Here is a 6000-nt window from a genome sequence, read left to right as displayed (position 1 = left end):
TAGGTAACTGTCAAATTATTCTGCAAAAGAATGATGGAGGGAGTTCCTGATCTACGATATATTTTGGGAAAGGGTTTGCTCCCCTGTTCTCTGTGCAATCAAATGCTTCTTGAGGTACAGTTGCCATACTTGGCAGCAGGATGATTTAGAAGATGGAGGAGCTGGGTGCCCTTTTGAATCAGGATGGTGGACCCAAAAGTTCCAAACTGCCCTGATTTGGATGCTGATGAAAGCCTTGTTTCCCAATTGTGTGTTGTGGTCCTTGATATCGAGAAGGAGGTTTGGATCTATAACGGGATGCCATTTGGAATCAAGATGGTGCACTGACCCATTCCAAACGGCACTGATTTAAAGCAAGTTTGACAGGGAACTAACAGGGCTGTGCACGGGATTAAACTGAGATTAAGATTCTGAACCAAATCCAGAGTTGCCAGAAACCGCAGGAGGGGAGACTGCTCCTCTTGGGCTCGGGTCCCATAGTGGGCATCTGGTTGGCGCCGGTGAGGACAGGATGCCAGGTCTGGAGACCTCCTTTGGGCCTGATCCACCTTCAGGGCTGTCATGTTTGCTCCCAGCCCCTCCTCTCCTCCCTGTCGAAAGTGAAAGTTGGCAGGCTTCTGCTCAAGGCAAGGGCAGGCACACAGCTTGTGCAGAACTTGGATTAAGGTTTGTTACTGAAAAATAACTGTTATATAACAAATTGCAAATTGTGGAAAAATAAATGTTACGCAACAAAATATGCCGGAAGTGCAAATGCTGGAGCCAGGTCAAACTGACGGCAGGAGGTCACTGTGATCCTTCTCAACAAAATCCTGGCCCTTCCCCAGCTCCATCTGGTATGCAGGATGAGACCCTCCCTGCCCGCAGACTGTCTTGCCAGAGTGGTGCATGCTCTAGTTATCTCCCGCTTGGACTACTGCAATGGGCTCTACATGGGGCAACTGGCATTCAGAGGCGCAGAGGAGGTCAAACAGCCATTCTGTCTAGTAGCCATGGGTGTTCTCATTTATGAATGGTTTCCTATAAAGCATATCAAAGTGATTTCACAATACAATCCAAAAACATAGGGAACAATTGCAGATGTAAAAAGAATGACAAACCCAATACAGTTCCTGGCTGGGAGGTGCTGGGATCTTCACTCAGAAGGTTTGTTGAAAGAAGGAATTCTTCCCAAGAAGCCCAAAGAGACAGACTGGTCCGATATGGATTGGGAGGTGGGCTGGGAATTTGTAGGGAGCAGAAAACAACAACACCAGGAGAAGACCACGGTTGCTGAATGGGAGGCTGTTCCAAGGGTTGGGGCCACCACACTGTAGGCCCAATTCTGACCTTGTGCCAAACAGACCTCTTGTAAGAGGGAGGCAGTGGTCCTGAAGGTAGGAGTCTACCAAGTGCTGAAGATGATCACCCAAATGTCAAGGACCAAATGGAGCAAACAGCACGAAGACTTAGTGGTGGGAGAAAAAACCTTAAATAAGAGACATGGGGGAATGATCAATGGTCTTCAATGTCTGTATACTAATGCACAGAGCATGGGAAAGAAACAAGATGAACTTGAGCTCTTGGTACAGCAAACTAAATATGACATAATAGGCATTACTGAAACCTGGTGGGATGAGTCTCATGATTGGAATGTAGAAATAGAGGGATACAATCTATTTCAGAGAAATAGACCAAACAGGAAAGGAGGAGGAGTAGCGTTATATGTCAGGGATGTGTATACCTGTGAAGAGATCCAGGATTTAAAACTTCAAAGCCAAATTGACAGTATCTGGGTCAAAATTAAGGGAGAGAAAAATAACAGTGATCTCATTATGGGAGTTTACTATAGATCCCCAAGCCAAACTGAGGACACAGATGATGCCTTCCTGGAACTGATGGCCAAGCATTCAAAAGGAAGTGAGATAGTAGTAATGGGGGATTTCAACTATCCTGATATTTGTTGGATGTCAAACTCAGCCAAGAGCATAAGGTCGAACAGATTCCTCACTGGCCTTGCAGACAATTTCATTGTCCAGAAAGTGGGAGAAGCAACAAGAGGCTCAACCATTTTAGATCTGGTCCTAACCAATAGTGATGACCTGGTTAGTGGGGTAGAAGTGGCAGGATCATTAGGTGGGAGTGATCATGCTCTTCTGGAGTTTATTATCCAGCGGAAAGGAGCAACCAAGCACACTAAGACTCAAATTCTAGACTTTAAGAAAGCCGACTTCAGAAAACTTAGGGAAACACTGGGTGAAATCCCATGGACAGTAATACTAAAAGGGAAGGGAGTTCATGATGGTTGGGAGTTTGTTAAAAGGGAGATATTAAAAGCACAACTTCAGGCAATACCAATGAGACGGAAACATGGAAGGTGCCTAAAGAAGCCAGGCTGGCTATCTAAAGAACTTTTGACTGAGTTAAGATTTAAAAGGGATATGTACAAAAAATGGAAAAGGGGGGAAATCTCCAGAGAGGAATTCAAACATATAGCCAGCACATGTATAGCCAGCACATATAGTCAGCACATATAGCCCTTCATGGATCAATGCCTTGTCGTGGCGAAGGGGCTTGAATAACTCAGAGAAGCTATGAGCTATGCCATGCAGGGCCACCCAAGATGGACAGGTCATAGTGGAGAGTTTTGACTAAACGTGATCCACCTGGAGAAGGAACTGGCAAGCCACTCCAGTATCCCTGCCAAGAAAACTCCATGGACAAAGACAACAGGCATATAAAAGTTATGACGCTGGAAGATGAGCCCCTCAGGTCGGAAGGCGTCCAACATGCTACTGAGGAAGAGCGGAGGACAAGTACAAGTAGATTCAGAGCTGATGAAGCGGCTGGGCCAAAGCCGAAAGGACGCTCAGTTGCGGATATGCCTGGAAGCGAAAGGAAAGTCCGATGCTGTAAAGAAAAATATTGCATAGGAACCTGGAATGTAAGAACCATGAATAGAGGTAAGCTGGATGTGGTCAAAAATGAGATGACAAGAATAAATATCGACATCCTGGGCATCAGTGAACTAAAATGGAAGGGAATGGGTGAATTCAGTTCGGGTGACTATCATATCTACTACTGTGGGCAAGAATCCTGTAGAAGAAATGGAGTGGCCCTCATAGTCACCAAAAGAGTGGCAAAAGCTGTGATGGGATGCAATCTCAAAAATGACAGAATGATCTCGATACGAATCCAAGGCAGACCTTTTAACATCACAGTAATCCAAGTTTATGCACCAACTACCGGTGCTGAAGAAAGTGAAATTGACCAATTCTATGAAGACCTACAACACCTTCTAGAAATGACACCAAAGAAGGATGTTCTTCTCATTACAGGGGATTGGAATGCTAAAGTAGGGAATCAAGAGATAAAAGGAACAACTGGCAAGTTTGGCCTTGGAGTTCAAAATGAAGCAGGGCAAAGGCTAATAGAGTTCTGTCAAGAGAACAAGCTGGTCATCACAAACACTCTCTTCCAACAACACAAGAGACGACTCTACACATGGATATCACCAAATGGGCAGCATCGAAATCAGATTGATTATATTCTCTGCAGCCAAAGATGGAGAAGCTCTATACAGTCAGCAAAAACAAGACCTGGAGCTGACTGTAACTCAGATCATCAGCTTCTTATAGCAAAATTCCAGCTTAAACTGAAGAAAGTAGGAAAAACCACTGGGCCAGTAAGATACAATCTCAATCAAATCCCTTATGAATACACAGTGGAAGTGAGGAACAGGTTTAAGGATTTAGATTTGGTGGACAGAGTGCCTGAAGAACTATGGATGGAGGCTCGTAACATTATACAGGAGGCAGCAACGAAAACCATCCCAAGGAAAAGGAAATGCAAGAAAGCAAAATGGCTGTCCAACGAGGCCTTACAAATAGCGGAGGAGAGGAGGCAAGCAAAATGCAAGGGAGATAGGGAAAGATACAGGAAACTGAATGCAGATTTCCAAAAAACAGCAAGGAGAGACAAGAGGGTCTTCTTAAATGAGCAATGCAAAGAAATAGAGGAAAACAATAGAATGGGGAAAACCAGAGATCTGTTCAAGAAAATTGGAGATATGAAAGGAACATTTCGTACAAAGATTACCATAATCAAGGACAAAAGTGGTAAGGACCTAACAGAAGCAGAAGACATCAAGAAGAGGTGGCAAGAATACACAGAGGAATTATACCAGAAAGATATGGAGGTCTCGTACACCCCAGGTAGTGTGGTTGCTGACCTTGAGCCAGACATCTTGGAGAGTGAAGTCAAATGGGCCTTAGAAAGCACTGCTAATAACAAGGCCAGTGGAAGTGATGATATTCCAGCTGAACTATTTAAAATTTTAAAAGATGATGCTGTTAAGGTGCTACACCCAATATGTCAGCAAGTTTGGAAAACTCAGCAATGGCCAGAGGATTGGAGAAGATCAGTCTACATCCCAATTCCAAAGAAGGGCAGTGCCAAAGAATGCTCCAACTACCGCACAATTGCCCTCATTTCACACGCTAGCAAGGTTATGCTTAAAATTCTACAAGGCAGGCTTAGGCAGTATGTGGACCGAGAACTCCCAGAAGTGCAAGCTGGATTTCGAAAGGGCAGAGGAACCAGAGACCAAATAGCAAACATGCGCTGGATTATGGAGAAAGCTAGAGAGTTCCAGAAAAACGTCTACTTCTGCTTCATTGACTATGCAAAAGCCTTTGACTGTGTCGACCACAGCAAACTATGGCAAGTTCTTAAAGAAATGGGAGTGCCTGATCACCTCATCTGTCTCCTGAGAAATCTCTATGTGGGACAAGAAGCTACAGTTAGAACTGGATATGGAACAACTGAGTGGTTCAAAATTGGGAAAGGAGTACGACAAGGTTGTATATTGTCTCCCTGCTTATTTAACTTATATGCAGAATTCATCATGCGAAAGGCTGGACTAGATGAATCCCAAGCAGGAATTAAGATTGCCGGAAGAAATATCAACAACCTCAGATATGCAGATGACACAACCTTGATGGCAGAAAGTGAGGAGGAATGAAAGAACCTTTTAATGAGGGTGAAAGAGGAGAGCGCAAAATATGGTCTGAAGCTCAACATCAAAAAAACCAAGATCATGGCCACTGGTCCCATCACCTCCTGGCAAATAGAAGGGGAAGAAATGGAGGCAGTGAGAGATTTTACTTTCTTGGGCTCCTTGATCACTGCAGATGGTGACAGCAGTCACGAAATTAAAAGACGCCTGCTTCTTGGGAGGAAAGCAATGACAAACCTAGACAGCATCTTAAAAAGCAGAGACATCACCTTGCCGACAAAGGTCCGTATAGTTAAAGCTATGGTTTTCCCAGTAGTGATGTATGGAAGTGAGAGCTGGACCATAAAGAAGGCTGATCGCCGAAGAATTGATGCTTTTGAATTATGGTGCTGGAGGAGACTCTCGAGAGTCCCATGGACTGCAAGAAGATCAAACCTATCCATTCTTAAGGAAATCAGCCCTGAGTGCTCCCTGGAAGGACAGATCGTGAAGCTGAGGCTCCAATACTTTGGCCACCTCATGAGAAGAGAAGAATCCTTGGAAAAGACCCTGATGTTGGGAAAGATTGAGGGCACTAGGAGAAGGGGACGACAGAGGACAAGATGGTTGGACAGTGTTCTCGAAGCTACGAACATGAGTTTGACCAAACTACGGGAGGCAGTGGAAGACAGGAGTGCCTGGCGTGCTATGGTCCATGGGGTCACGAAGAGTCGGACACGACTAAACGACTAAACAACAACAACAAAGCCAGCACATGTAGAGACAAAGTCAGAAAAGCTAAAGCAGAGAATGAACTCAGGCTCGCCAGAGAGGTTAAAAGCAACAAAAAGGGCGTTTATGGGTATGTCCGTAGCAAAAGGAAGAACAAGGAAACAGTGGTGTCACTCAGAGGAGAAGATGGTGAAATGCAAACAGGGGATAGAGAAAGGGCAGAACTCCTCAATGCCTTCTTTGCCTCAGTCTTCTCCAAGAAAGAAAACAGTGCCCGACCTGAAGAATATGGA

This window comes from Zootoca vivipara, chromosome 10 (genome assembly GCF_965207765.1).
Source record: "Zootoca vivipara chromosome 10, rZooViv2.hap1.1, whole genome shotgun sequence".
NCBI lineage: Eukaryota > Metazoa > Chordata > Lepidosauria > Squamata > Lacertidae > Zootoca > Zootoca vivipara.
This window is presented reverse-complemented; position numbering follows the sequence as displayed.